Source organism: Lucilia sericata, unplaced genomic scaffold (genome assembly GCF_015586225.1).
Source record: "Lucilia sericata isolate MDLA Ls3-8-SP2 unplaced genomic scaffold, ASM1558622v1 Contig000841F_arrow, whole genome shotgun sequence".
In the NCBI taxonomy this organism is placed as follows: Eukaryota; Metazoa; Arthropoda; class Insecta; order Diptera; family Calliphoridae; genus Lucilia; species Lucilia sericata.
Window position 1 is genome coordinate 117,422 of NW_023994833.1, and position 15,656 is coordinate 133,077.

Sequence of the window (15,656 nt, forward strand, 5' to 3'; positions counted from 1 at the left end):
TTCTAAATTGTAGACCCAGAAACAGAAATATACCACCGTTTACCTAATCATAACACAAGCTTCCAGGCAGAAATCCGAGCAATAACGGAATGTATAAATTGGATTAGAATAAATATGGCGCCCACGTCTTTAAATATATTTAGCGACAGTCAGAAGGCAATTAGGGCGATATCAGGTGATAAAATTAAATCTAAGACTGTATTGGATAGTAAGAAAGCTTTAACTGAATACTCTCCCAGAGCTAAGGTGTACATCACATGGGTACCAGGCCACTTGGAAGCAGTCGGCAACAAGTGGGTGAATGTAATAGCTTTAAAGGAAAGGAAACTAGAGGTAGTTAACCTGACGAACGCAAAACCATTCGACGCAACAAAAGCTCAATTAAAAATATGGGTGAGAGAATCCTATAAGGCCCCTTGGAAGATCCTATTGGCCGTGCGGATTCAGACGAATGTAGAGCATGTGGAGAGGAAAGTGAAACTCTGGAGCACTTACATTGCCACTGTCAAGCATTCGTCGAAGTTAGATCCAACAGGCCTAATGGTGGATAGAAAGATCCTATTGGCCGTGCGGATTCAGACGAATGTAGAGCATGTGGAGAGGAAAGTGAAACTCTGGAGCACTTACATTGCCACTGTCAAGCATTCGTCGAAGTTAGATCCAACAGGCCTGATAGTGTCCTAGGTGTATTTCTTCGGATTTGATGTTCTACACATCCTCCTATCAACCTAACCTAACTTTTAGGATTATATTTGAAGGACATTTTCTAATTTTCCGCAGACCGGTCCAAAATTGGCCATTGAGTGTCAGATAAAAATTCATAGTATTAAGTTGTATGCAAATTAAGAACGTTTTTACATAATATACAGGATTTATTTAATTTGAATTGTACTTTTCAAACCGATGCCTTCCCGTATGGAATTTGCAGCAAAGTTCATATGAAAACATATATGTATGTAACATGCATATGTATAACGTACTAACTAGCATACATATGTACATATGTATTGTAAACTTGAATGCATATCATTTTAACTTTGCTAACAACAATTGAGTGAAAAATACAATAAAAATACTAAACAAAAATAATATGTATGAAATAATAATAATAATACGAATAAAATTTTGCTGTAAAAAATTGTGTAACGAGCAGAAGTCAGAAATGACTTAGTTTACGTCTTAACTTTACATGCAGAAAATTTATAACAATAAAAAAAAAGTTTTCTATAAAATAAACGAAAAACTTATGGAATTGTATTCAAATTGGCAAAATTATTTCTTAAATCAACAAAAAGTCATAATTGTTGGAATTAAACAATAAAAATGCATGTATTTACATACATATGCATGTAAAAATGCGTAATTTTGAAAGGAAAAATGCAATTTTTAAAAGCTACTTTAATAGACCCATTTAGTTTTAAAATGCATGTACTTGAGCTTTTGAACAATAAACTTTTTTAGTGCATTCATAAATATAAATGTTGTTATTAAATAATTATTTATATGACCTTCACTAACATCGACTCAAACAATACTTATATGTATGTAATTAACAGAGAAGAATATGGAATATGTCAATTTCAGCTAACTTAAGAAACATTTTTGTCAATGTTTAAACAAAATTTAAAGAAATTAATTTTCTCAATGCAAACACAAAATAAAAATTTTCATACCATTAAAAGAAATCATTCCAATATTGATAACACTCATTTATAGAAAAATATATTTCAACAACTTATAGTGTCTAGACATAATCTATAATAAATACATGAAACATCGATTATTTCTACAAGAATTTTTACATTAAACAAAACACTACAGTGTCCTTCCCATCTCCTGCCATTCTAACCATATTTCTACATTAAGATAATTTCTTAAGTGTTGTTTATAATAAATTAATACAAGTACATGTAAATGCTCATTAAATCAATTATACCCCTGCTGTTATTAGAAATATTTTACGTCTTATAATTTAATTTACATAAATCACAAATTCTTCAAATACAGAAAAAATGATTGCTTCACTTAACTACGCTTGGTTACTCTTTTTGGCATCGAAGACTGCTAAATTAAGTATTTATTTCATCATTGAAAGTGTAGAAAATCGATAGTAAAGAAAATTTGCAAATGGTAATCAGTTACAAAGTGTAGGCGAATGAGTACAACTAAATGATATCCGGTATAAGAAATGAATATATTTGGACCCGCAAGATCAAATCCAAGACTTATAGTTGACCAGTTCGGCTAAGAGGACAAGAATCGACTGACGGATCCAAAGTTGTTTTAGAACTAGGATACACCTACTGTAGTGCTTTGCACGAGTACCTAACGTGTAGCCCTATCTTGTACGGTGGTACTTTTCATTAAGTTTAACATTAGAAAGAGCTTGAGACATCAAGAACTCTCAGATGACAATATTTGTACATGGCTGTTGCCGGTCCATGTACAAGTACTTACATTTCCCATCATATCTGAAGCATTCCTTGAAACAAATCACAATTACACACTGATGGAAAGGTCTATATTGATTTGGCAACAGCAATTCGAGACGTATGTACATACTTGATGGACCGAACTCTCTCTCTCTCTCTCTTTCTCTTAACTTTGTTCCAATTCCACGTTTCTTACTTACACGATGTTGTAAGGTTGGTATATATACCAGACCCTAAACATACCGTGACAAAGAAGGAAATTAATACATCACCACACAACTCTTTCATCCGACACATTCAAGAGAAAACTCATGTAATACATTCACTCTTAATGGTCTACGTGTCAAGAATTGTACATCCCCTGTATCCCACTCTTACACCATCAACTTATTTTCAACATTTCCCAGAGTCACTAGTCTGTGAGATCCTGTTGTTGTTGGCAACAGCACCGAAATTATCCCGAACCAACATTCTCTTCAGCGATTTAGGTTTTAAACCACAGATACTATGTGAAATCCGAAGATACCTCAATCAATAGCAGGGCGAATCCTGTTGGCCCAACCGACTCCCGTAATACCGGATTGTATGGTTCTCTGGTCAGAGTCCGATTCAAAAGACTACTAGGAATGTACCAGGAGTCTAAAGACTTTTACAGCCCTGATAAAAAAAGGTATTATTAGAATTTATGGAGGTTTACAAAAGTTCCCAGGGAGTTACGGAACACACTTACAATGAAGTTGATTGCTTGACGTGAACACCTGCCGTATTGACCTATTTCACGGTGGTCTTTTTAAATCACTGGGTGAGCTTTTGTGTTTCTTACATGCAGGTGGCAATTTACCCTTATGAAATTTCCAGTGCAGTAAACGTGCACTTTGCTCAAGTACTTTAGCTATCTAATCTGTAACTGGATGGAATGGTAGATCAATTAAGCCGAGACTTTGTTCTTATTCACAGAGATCATACTGTGGTAGATCTGGTATGAACAAATTTACTCTGAACCTACCTGGACAAGGAAGGAAAATTCAGTGGTATCACATGCATAAAATACCTTTCATCCATCACCATTCAACCTTGCACACCTCTCATTTAGCCGACACACTCATACGACAGACTCACTCTAGGTATACGGGCACAATCACTCCTCTGTGGGGTATCTGTTGTTATTCGACAACAGCACCGAACTTATCCCGAAATATAGATTTCACCGTGCATCAGTCTTTTAACCGCAACTTACTCTTTCCCCAAATTTGGGTTTCAACCACAGCTACTACGTGGATCCCGAAGGAACCTCAACCAACTGACCAGTCAGGACAAGGACCCTTAGTACCAGATTATATGATTCTCTAGTTCGACCTCATTTCAAATAATTCCAAGGAAAGTCCGATTGACATCACTAGTTTATAGTCCCGGCAGAGTAGAGGTACTAGTAGAACCCCTATACCCAGGGATTGCAATACACCAAGAAGAGGGTCTTCCATCCAGGAAACATGCCCCGTGGCGAGGAACACACTTACAGTTGAATTTTTGGGAACATACAAATAAACTAATAGACGAACAAAACAACTTTAAATCGGCTCGAAAAAATGATTCTGATCGCTTATACAAAATAGGTCTGGGAAACTACATTGCAAACCCAGAAACCGAAAAAATGTTACCTCTACCTAATCACAATACTGACTTCCAGGCTGAAATCCGTAACATGTTCCAAGTCATAAGTGAGTATCATATAATCCACAAATGTATTACATCGGACTAATTCCATAACTATTATTTTGCTATCTTAATTATGGGAGTACATGATCCACAACATTGTCCTATGTAATGCATGTTATTTATAAAACCAATGAACATAGTTCATGTCTGCATTACATAGGACTACTAAACGGATCAGATACTCCAATAATTTTGCAGAGAAGTAGGAAGGGAACTTGAAGTAGTCAACCAGAGGAATATAAGTAAAACAGTTCGATGGATAGGACCTCAAAGTGGCAAAAGGAATTCGAGAGTCCTCTTTTAAATGAAAAAGTCCAAGAATTGTATGGTGACACACAGAATAACGGTGACAACTACACAAAAACTGAGTTTCTGAACATCGGACGATAATACTGTTAGATGACTATATAAGTTTAAGCCAATAACATTTCCATGTAAAGGAGAGCACAACAGGCCTAATAGCGACCGAGTATCAGATGTTGTATACGTCGCCCAAAACCAACCTCTTTATCATTAATAACCAGCTAACAAGTCAAGAAAGTAAAATGTTCACATGTCACAAAGCCTTAAACGAACTTATAATACCACACCAATTCCGTTGTGAAAAAAAATATTTAGATGTTTGTATGTGCGAAAATTGTGTGAATGATTAGAAAGCATTTTCTTTCTTTCATTTTTAGTAATGATGTTTTTTTTCTCTTGGTACATCATTCGCAAAAACAAAAACTAAACTACAAGAAAAAACATTAAAATTCACAAAAATTTTTTTGATTGATATTGACTAAAATTCCTACACTTTTCTCATACCCGTCTGTCTAAATTGACAGCTCATCAATCAACTTGTGCCACGACTCGTGTTGTGTGGTTTTTCAAACTTTTCACATACCAGACACAAAAATTCTTGTTAATATTTTTTTTTCTCGGGTAATTTTCCATGTGGATTTACATTAAAAGTGGCATTTGTGGAAAAGCTTAAAGAAAAAAGGGTAAACATGTATTTTATGAGAAAGAAAACAAAAATAATTTGTACTTTAATGATTTTGAATCCTCATGTGTTGCCAACAGTTACAATATGTCTGGCATAAAATGTTAAAGCGAGATTTAATTTGTTGCACAAAAACAAAAGATTTGCTTAAGGCCGACAAAAAAAAACAAACATTGAAATCCTTCATTAAATGGAAAAAATTATACCACTTCAAATAGATTTGTTGCAGATTTAAATGTTGTTAAGGGGATATTTTTGTTTTATTTTAAGTTATAAGATGCCATTGAAGTGTTAGGAATTTTTCAAAGAATTTTTCTAATTCTAGATAAAAAAGGGATAAAATGGGAAGCTACCAAATAAGGGTTTAATCTTTTCGAATAACATCTAGAAAAATTTATACACAACATCAAAATAGATGTGCTTATTGCTGGGTCTATATCTGTACCGACTAAAAATAGACTAGTCGATAGACTGGTCCATAGCCTAGTTAAAAGTCTTGTCTATATACCAGTTAATAGTCTAGTCCATATGCTAGTCAAGAGACTAGTTAACAGTCTAATTTATAGACTAGTCAATGGGCTAGTCCATAGACTAGTCAATGGGCTGGTCCATAGAGTAGTCAATGGGCTGGTCCATAGAGTAGTCAATGTTCTAGCCCATAGACTAGTCAATAGTCTATGCTAGTCCATAGACTAGTCCATATGCTACTCAATAGACTAGTCAATAGGTAACTCAATAAGCTAGACCCCACTAGTCAGTAGGGTAGTCTAGTCCGTCAATGGGCTAATATAGATACTAGACAATTGACTAGACAATAGGCTAGTCCATAGACTAGTTAATAGGGTAGTCCATAGACTAGTCAATAGACCAGTCCATTGACTAGTCAATAGGCTAGTCCTTTGACTAGTCAATAGGCCAGTCCATAGACCAGTCAATAGTCTAGTCCATATACTAGTTAATATATTAGTCCATAGACTAGACAATAGACTAGTCCATAGATTAGTCAATGGGCTAGTTCATAGACTAGTCAATAGTGCAGTCCTTAGACTAGTCAATAGGCTAGTCCATAGACTAGTCTATAGTCTAGTCCATTGACTAGTCAATAGTCTAGTCCATTGACTAGTCAATAGTCTAGTCCATAGACTATTCAATAGAATAGTCAATAGACTAGTCAGTGATCTTTTCCTTAGAGTAGTCAATAGGCTAGTCCTTAGACTAGTCAATAGGCTAGTCTAGAGACTAGTTAATAGCCTTGTCTATAGACCAGTTAAGAGTCTAGTCCATATGCTAGTCAACAGACTAGTTAACAGTCTAGTTCATAGACTAGTCAATGGGCTAGTCCATAGACTAGTCAATGGGCTAGTCCATAGACTAGTCAATGGGCTAGTCCATAGACTAGTCAATGGGCTAGTCCATAGACTAGTCAATTGGCTGGTCCATAGACTAGTCAATGTTCTAGCCCATAGACTAGTCAATAGTCTAGTCCTTAGACTATTCAACAGTCTAGTCCTTAGACTATTCAATAGTCTAGTCCTTAGACTATTCAATAGTCTAGTCCTTAGACTATTCAATAGTCTAGTCTAGTCCTTAGACTAGTCAATAGGCTAGTCAATAGACTAGTCAATAGGATAGTCCATAGACTAGTCAACAGGCTGGTCCATAGACTAGTCAATAGTCTAGTCATTAGAATAGACAATAGGCTAGTCCATAGAATAGTTAATAGTCTACTCCTTAGACTAGTCAATGGTCTAGTCCATAGACTAGTCAATAGTCTACTCCTTAGTCTAGTCAATAGGTAATCAATAGGCTAGTCAATAGGCTAGTCCATAGTCTAGTCCTTAGCAAAGTCAACAGTCTAGTCAATAAACTAGACAATAGGCTAGTAAATAGAGTAGTCAATAGTCTAGTCCATAGATTAGTTAATGGGCTAGTCCATAGTCAATAGTCTATTCCTTAGACTAGTGAATAATGTAGTCAATAGGCTAGTCCATAGATTCGATTATACTGGATATTGAGTCTATAGGCTCGACTATAGGCCAGAGAACAGACTAGTCAATAGGCTAGTTTGTAAGCTAGTCTATATACTAGTCTAATACCTCTTTAAATGTATATGTCACTTTTATTGTGGAATATTTTTTTGTCTACTATATAATTTTAATAACTTTATTTAAATGTCCCATCATATCTGCTGTCATCATCATTATCAAAATCAACGCTGTGATTATTAACATAAACATTATTATCATCAACATCTTTATTAATATCATCATCCTGTCATCACTATTGACATTTTGCATCCCTTCTGCTCCCAAAAATGGATGTTGTAGCAAAACAAAAAAAGAATAAAGAAATAAAATTTTAAATAAGTGGAGTAGTATTATAACTGCTACTACTAAAAACTTAAACAAGATTGACAGAAAACAGACATAAAGCAAGACAAAATGTCACACAAACTCACTAACAGAAGACAGACAAAATTCTTAATGAAAACGAATCACTTTCAGGTTGCTACAAGAAACCAAAATTTTTTTCTTGAATTTTTAAAATATTCACTTTAAATTAGAACACTTAATGGAAGTTAAGTAATGAAATAGAACAGAATTATTAAAATGATACAATTTAATAATGGCAAATTTTCATATACGCAAAACAGGTGTAAATGCTAACAAGTTTTGTATGATATTAATGTTATGCAAAGCATCAAAAAAGACGCACTCGCAGGCAATTTTCAGAAGGTGGTTGTTGTGAATTTGTTTAATTTAAATTACGTTGAATTTCCTTGCTTAATAAACAGGCACATTTTTTCAAAGATCCTCCAAGATTAGATTCACGAAATTTGTACCCCCAACCGAGTAAGGTTTAAAACCCCTTTTTGTGGTTATTGGGAAGATCATAATTATGTAGATATGCTTGGTGGTTGAGCTTTGAAAATTTTAAAACAAAACGTTTAAAGATAGCGGAGTCGATTAGGCCATGTCTGTCTGTCCGTGTATATAGAGTCGGACTGAACTAGAAACTGAACTAGAACCGAACTAGAACTGAACTATAACTGAACTAGAACTTACGAGCACTGAAGCTAGAACTGACTAACGAACTAGAACTAGAACTGACTAGAACTGAACTAGAACTGACTAGAACTGAACTAGAACTGAACTAGAACTAGAACTGAACTAGAACTGAACTAGAACTGAACTAGAACTGAACTAGAACTGAACTAGAAACTGAACTGACTGAACTGAACTAGAACTGAACTAGAACTGAACTAGAACTGAACTAGAACTGAACTAGAACTGAACTAGAACTGAACTAGAACTGAACTAGAACTGAACTAGAACTGAACTAGAACTGAACTAGAACTGAACTAGAACTGAACTAGAACTGAACTAGAACTGAACTAGAACTGAACTAGAACTGAACTAGAACTGAACTAGAACTGAACTAGAACTGAACTAGAACTGACTAGAACTGAAACTAGAACTGAACTAGAACTGAACTAGAAACTGAACTAGAACTGAACTAGAACTGAACTAGAACTGAACTAGAACTGAACTAGAACTGAACTAGAACTGAACTAGAACTGAACTAGAACTGAACTAGAACTGAACTAGAACTGAACTAGAACTGAACTAGAACTGAACTAGAACTGAACTAGAACTGAACTAGAACTGAACTAGAACTGAACTAGAACTGAACTAGAACTGAACTAGAACTGAACTAGAACTGAACTAGAACTGAACTAGAATTGAACTAGAACTGAACTAGAACTGAACTAGAACTGAAGTAGAACTGAACTAGAACTGAACTAGAACTGAACTAGAACTGAACTAGAACTGAACTAGAACTGAACTAGAACTGAACTAGAACTGAACTAGAACTGAACTAGAACTGAACTAGAACTGAACTAGAACTGAACTAGAACTGAACTAGAACTGAACTAGAACTGAACTAGAACTGAACTAGAACTGAACTAGAACTGAACTAGAACTGAACTAGAACTGAACTAGAACTGAACTAGAACTGAACTAGAACTGAACTAGAACTGAACTAGAACTGAACTAGAACTGAACTAGAACTGAACTAGAACTGAACTAGAACTGAACTAGAACTGAACTAGAACTGAACTAGAACTGAACTAGAACTGAACTAGAACTGAACTAGAACTGAACTAGAACTGAACTAGAACTGAACTAGAACTGAACTAGAACTGAACTAGAACTGAACTAGAACTGAACTAGAACTGAACTAGAAAGACTGAACTAGAACTGAACTAGAACTGAACTAGAACTGAACTAGAACTGAACTAGAACTGAACTAGAACTGACTAGAACTGAACTAGAACTGAACTAACAAACTGAACTAGAACTGTACTTCTATAACCACCCACGCGTGAATGTAACGCGTCGATGGCAATTTTTGAACATGAATTCTGCCGGTGCATGTACAAGCAATTTGCTCAGCTCTCGATCTATCTAACCTCTGACCATTGCTGCCTCGTTGCGTAACTTCCGAGATGCTAATCATTACAATCCGTTGATTCGGCAACAGCACCTAGAGGCGTAGTCGATAGACCCGACATGCGGATCCATCAAATACGACGAGTACATGTTCTTACTCACAGAGGAGAATACTGTTGGCAAAATTTGGTTAAACAGAGTAAATACTGAACATACCCTGACAAGGAAGAATAATTCAGTGGTATCACTTATATAAGATACCTTACATTCATCACCATTCAACCCAGCACATTTCTCATTTATCCCACATATTCATTGAGAAAAACATCCGAAACACTTACTCTAGGTATAGCGATAGGTAAGGCCCGCAAAGCCCTACATCCATCTCGTATAATATATACTTGACACCAACTCATTTCCATCGCTTAGTCCCACACTCACTCAACTGTGGAGTAACTGTTGTATCGGCAATCCCCGTAGGCTACCGGTTTCCGTGGTACCACATTATAAGGCTCCATGGTTCGACCAAAGGTCAAATCATTCCGAGGAAATGCCGGGGATACATTTGACACCACCAGTTTATAGTCCTGGCAGACTTGAGCGATTGCTAATATCTTTTTTCCTCCGGATTGCAATAACATCAAGATGGGGAAGATCATCAGGATAGCATGCTCCCGAGGGAATAAGAACTGACACATAGGTTTGTCATTCTCTCACATAAGTTTGTCATTCTGTTTGCAATTTCTACAATATAATTTTATTAAGATAGTTTGGACTTGAAAACATCGACAGATACAACACTTTACTCATATTAAGCATGAGGTAAAGTTTTAACACAATCGTTTGAACCAATTAAATAGATGACATCAATAGATTTAAGTAAAGACGTTCTAATATACATAAGAATATATGTAAATTAGGGAGCGCCAAAATGGAAGTTGCCGATATTCCTGCCAAAAATTTAAATTTTGTTCATTTCAATATTTGGTGAGCTTTCTGGCTAATCCTCCTTCAAAATCGAGGCCACCCTAATATACATTAATATGTATGTGTGTTTATATGCATATTGTGTTAAAAAGTCTTAAGAAATAAAGTTTAGTAGAGGAGCAGCCGAAAGTTAGAAGAAAATAAGTTACCAGCTCAACAAATATTCAAATTTTTGACATTTTTTAGAATTATAAGTCATCATATCTCTGGAATGTCTCTAAGGAAAATCTAGCAAAGTTTAAAAGGAACAGGAAAAGAACAAACACACAAACTCCCTTTGACAAATGTGTTGTGTTATTTGTCAATATTTACATACAACTATCATCCCAGCAGTTCTGGAGGTCCTAAAGAGAGTTTAATAAAGTGTTATTTAGAACATTTGCAAGTTCCAAAGAGTTGTCTATTGTTCCTTCACAACAGCTACAAATAGGCAATATACTTTACAATATATTCGTAGGTTACTTCCGGAGGGTTTAATAACTATACGGTATAGGAGTAGAGAAAAAGGTTTGAATGATCAGAAACAAATTGTTATAATTTTGGACAAAATACTGTTTAGAAAGGTATAATTTGACGCCTTAAAAACAGCTGGGGAAATAGATATTCACAAATACAAATCTCACTTATTATATTATTGTATGTGTATAAATGTGTTCTTTTGCAGGGAGTTGATTTGAGGCTTTTGGGCATTCAATTACTGCTGCCATTTTACAATGTCAACAGTTTTCGGGGGCAAAATATTATGTAAATTAATTTAATTTGATTTAATATTTTATTTGAATTTTTTTTTTTCTACGTAAAATTTAATACAAATAGTAATATAAAAATGTATATTTTGTCATTTCATATCATACTTTTTTTTATCTTAAGGGAAACAAACATTTCCCATACATGGTTGCTGGACCACAAATTAAAAACTTATTTGAAGTGTTAACTAAATATTTTATATTAACATAATATACTTTTAAATATGCAAAACGTACATATGTACATAATAAAAAAGATTTCCTGAAATTTAAACTAAGATAAGAAGTTTTATTGTAAAATATGTATAAATTATTTGCATTTATTTCTAAAAAAAAGAAATATTTTAAAAATATAATTTTTATGTAGATTTTGCTTTAGATTTATTTTTTAAATCCTGTATAGGACAATTACTATGAATGAATTGAAACAAATATTTTTATAGGTATATTGGATTTGTGCTGATGTTTGTAACATACAAAAATATTCGTCCTAGACCCACCTTAAAGTATACCAATCGGCTTAGAATCGTTTTCTGAGTCGATTAAGCTATGTCCGTCCGTCCGTCTGGCTGGCTGGCTGTCCATGTAAACCTTGTGCGCAAGCTACAGGTCGCAATTTTCAAGATAATTGGATGAAATTTGGCACGCACCCAAGGACGAAGCCTATTGAAAATGGTTAAAATCGGTCCATTATTTCACCTAGCCCCCATAGAACAGAACCCCCCGAAAAGGGCTTCTGAGCTCATAATTATGTTAAATATACAGATATATCGATAAAATACGGCACAACTACGTTTTATAGAAATTTTGATAACCCTGCCAAATTTCATAAAGATCGGGCCCCATTTGACCCTAGCTCCCATACAAAGTCCCCTTCAGAAAATTACTTGAATGTCCCAAATTAACTTATAAACACAAATATCGCGATGAAATTCAGCACAATAAAATATTATGTAAATATAAATATATTCACAAAATTTTATCGGGCTTGGTCCATATTTGCCCCTATCCCCCATATAAAACCTCTTTCAGAAAATTAGTTTTTCATCCATAAATTGCTTAAATGTATCGGAACAAGGGAATATTGAAGATAAATGCTTTATTATGAAAAATAAATCACATTTAATATTCATAACTGGTGTAGGGTATCATATGGTCGGCCACGCCCGACTATACTTTCTTACTTGTTTTAGTATAAAGCACTTAAGAGCTCTTAAGATAATTTATAAAAAATTTAAATATGTACAATCAATCTTAAAAGTTTTTAATTAAAATTATATAATATGAATAACATAATGTTGATAAGAAATATTTCAATTAAAATTTTTTAAAAAAAAAACTTACCTAATGTCAACACTATACAAGATATTGATAATCTGCAAAAGAAAAGAATATCATAAATATTCAAGACATAATAAAGATTGAAGAATCAAATTTATATTTATACATAAATTTTTATATAATTTAAATATTTTTTTACAACAAGTCACATTTTTAAGTCTGATTTTTATAAAAGTGTGGTTAGATCAATTTTAACTTATGCTTCAACAATCTGGACTTCTTTGGACAAAAAGTGTAACATCAAACTCCTAAAGAAAGTTCAACGTATATATGTAAGTGGTAACATGAGTACTACGTCAGCCACCCATTGAAATATGTATAAGACTAGCATACCCTGGGTGCTTCGCTACCCTAACCAAAATTAAATACATACAAAATTTTGTTTACTTTTATAGAAAATTAAAATTGATTAAAAATGTTTTTAATGTTTCAGTTTTTTACGTTCAATATCACGTGAATAAATTCGCATTCAGTAAGAAGCTTGTATTTTTAGTTACATTCATCTAGCTTCCACATTTTAGAAAATTTCGAAAGTACTATTTGAAAAAAAGTATTATAAAATACCTCTAATAGATTATCATTTAATCAAAAATTTTATGTTTCTGTGTTCAATATTATATACAATTCAAAAAATATAATTTTAATGAATGAAAAAGTATCAAAAGTCCCTTTCAGTAGATTCTCATTCACTAAGGTCCCTATATTTTAAATTTTATATTTCTATATACAATATCGTAAAAATATCAAAAAGTACCATCGGAAAAACAAAAAATGTACAAAAACCTCTCTCAATAAATTCTCATTTAATAAGGACCGAGTGTCATGTGTTCCGGTTAACCATTATAGAGAATCCAAAAGGTACCATTTAAAGAGTGGAGAAGTACCAAAGAGTTCCCACTTACAGAATATTATTCAGTCAAGGCCATGTATGTTAAAATTTATGTTCCTAGGTTGAATATTTTAAAAAAAATTCAAAATGTACCATTTATCAGATAAAAAGTGTTAAAAAGTTCTCTCTTAAAGAATCTTATTCAATGAGGAGCGTGTATGTTTAATAATCATGTGTTTTGAATTCGTATTAAAGAACATACAAAGAGTATCATTTGAAGAAAGAAAAGGTACAAAAGTGGAATAAATTCTACCTTAGTGGAAAGTACTAAAAAAAAAGAGTACAATTTTTCCCCTTTTAGTCTAGGAATATACTTTTTCAAGAATTAAGTTTACAAAATGTTCCGTATTTAAATCTATATATCACAGATAAAACTCAAACGATTCACATCTGCATTCATTTGTTCCAGAAAAATTGTGCTTTCAAAAAGTACCAAATAATTTACTCGAATTTGGTCCTATTACCCCTTAATACTCGAATTCCAAAATAATATACCAATAGCTTATTTTGTGTGTGTAAATAAACTACTTTTTAAAATTTTTTTTTTTTATAAAAAATTGGCTCAATGAGTTTGAATAAAATTAAATTTCCCGTTTTTTCCTCTTTTTGGTACTTTTTTTTTCCCCAGTGAAATAGCAGATATTTTGTTTCAGTAAATATTACAGAGTTAGTCCATAATTTAATAGGAATACTTCAATAAATCGAAAAAGTTTTCTTAATGTGTTAAAAAAAAGTATCAAAAATACAGTTTTCTTCTCCCTTTTACACAAAAAAGGACTGAATTTTAAAAAAGCACAAAACAGGTGTCTCCTAATTTTGGGAGATATATCCAAAATATTTATAACAAGTAAGAGTGTTATATTCGGCTATGCCGAATCTTATATACCCACCATCAAATCACTGCCATATAAATAAACTTTGATATTTTGAATATTTTATTTTTATATATCGATACTAATGTGAACATCAGGGTAATATTTGAAATAGTTCTCTTAATGGGGATTCAACTATTGACAGTGAAGATTTCGGATTTGACGGTAGGAAGATTTCAGTTCCTTACTTATTTCAAATTTTATAGTTCTACTTATATTTTTAGGCCAGTAATGAACATTAAAGTAATTTTCTTAAAGGGTTAGGGTTAATTATGGACCGATCCTCATAAAATATGGTAAAAAGATTTTAGCTTAAAATTAGTTTATGTCGAATTGCATTGCGGTATTCGTATTTTCAGCCAATTAAAGTAATTTTCTTAAGGGGACCTTATATGGGGCGTAAGACTAATTATGAACCGATCATCCTTAAATCTCGTAGAACGATTTTTATTTATACAAATTATATTTGTGTATAATTTCCAGCCAGTAATGAGCGTTGTAAAAATTTTCGGTGGGGTAATTATGACTGATCCTCACAAAAATTGGTAGAGAGATTTCGGTTCCTATAGAACTTATCAGTGTCGAATTTCATCGCTGTACTCGCATTTTTAAGCCAGTAATGAGCGTTAGAGTATTTTTGTCTAAATGGGGGGTAGTGTCAATTATGGGCCGACCCCCACAACATTTTGTAGAGAGATGTTAGCTCATACAAAACTAGTTTATGTCGAATTTCATTGATCTACTAGTATTTTTAAGCCAGTATTTAGTTTTAAAGTCATTTTCTGAAGGGGCCTTATATGGGGGATGGTCTATTACAGACCGATCCTCGTAAAATTTTGTAGAACCATCTTGGTTCATACAGGTCATGTTTATAACGAATTTCATCGCTTTACTCATTTTTTAGGCCAGTAATGAGCGTTAAATTATTTTTCTGATGGGGACCTTATATGTGGGGGGGGGGGGTCAATTAAGGACCGATCCACAAAAAATTTGGTTAAGAGAATTTGGATCTGAAAGAACTTACTTGAGTCGAATTTCATTGCTATACTCGTATTTTTACGCCAGTAATGAGCTTTAAAGTAATTTATGGAGGGGACCTTATATGGGGGGTAGGGTCAATTATGGACCGATCCATATAAAATTTGGTGGAAAGATTTTGGCTCCTAAGGTACTTACTTATGTCAAATTTCTTTGCTATACTCATATTTTTACGCCAATAATGAGCGATAAAGTC

At 33.5% G+C, this 15,656-nt stretch overlaps 1 protein-coding gene across 1 annotated transcript in view; it reads right to left on the reverse strand.

The window, feature by feature from the left end:
• LOC119608479 (protein PFC0760c-like) overlaps positions 1–15,656 on the reverse strand; it is a 126,732-nt gene that overhangs the window by 66,742 nt on the left and 44,334 nt on the right. Inside the window, exon 2 of the mRNA XM_037962920.1 lies at positions 12,665–12,696. The gene's annotated coding sequence lies outside the window, so the exon portion shown is untranslated. The remainder of the gene's footprint in view (positions 1–12,664; positions 12,697–15,656) is intronic.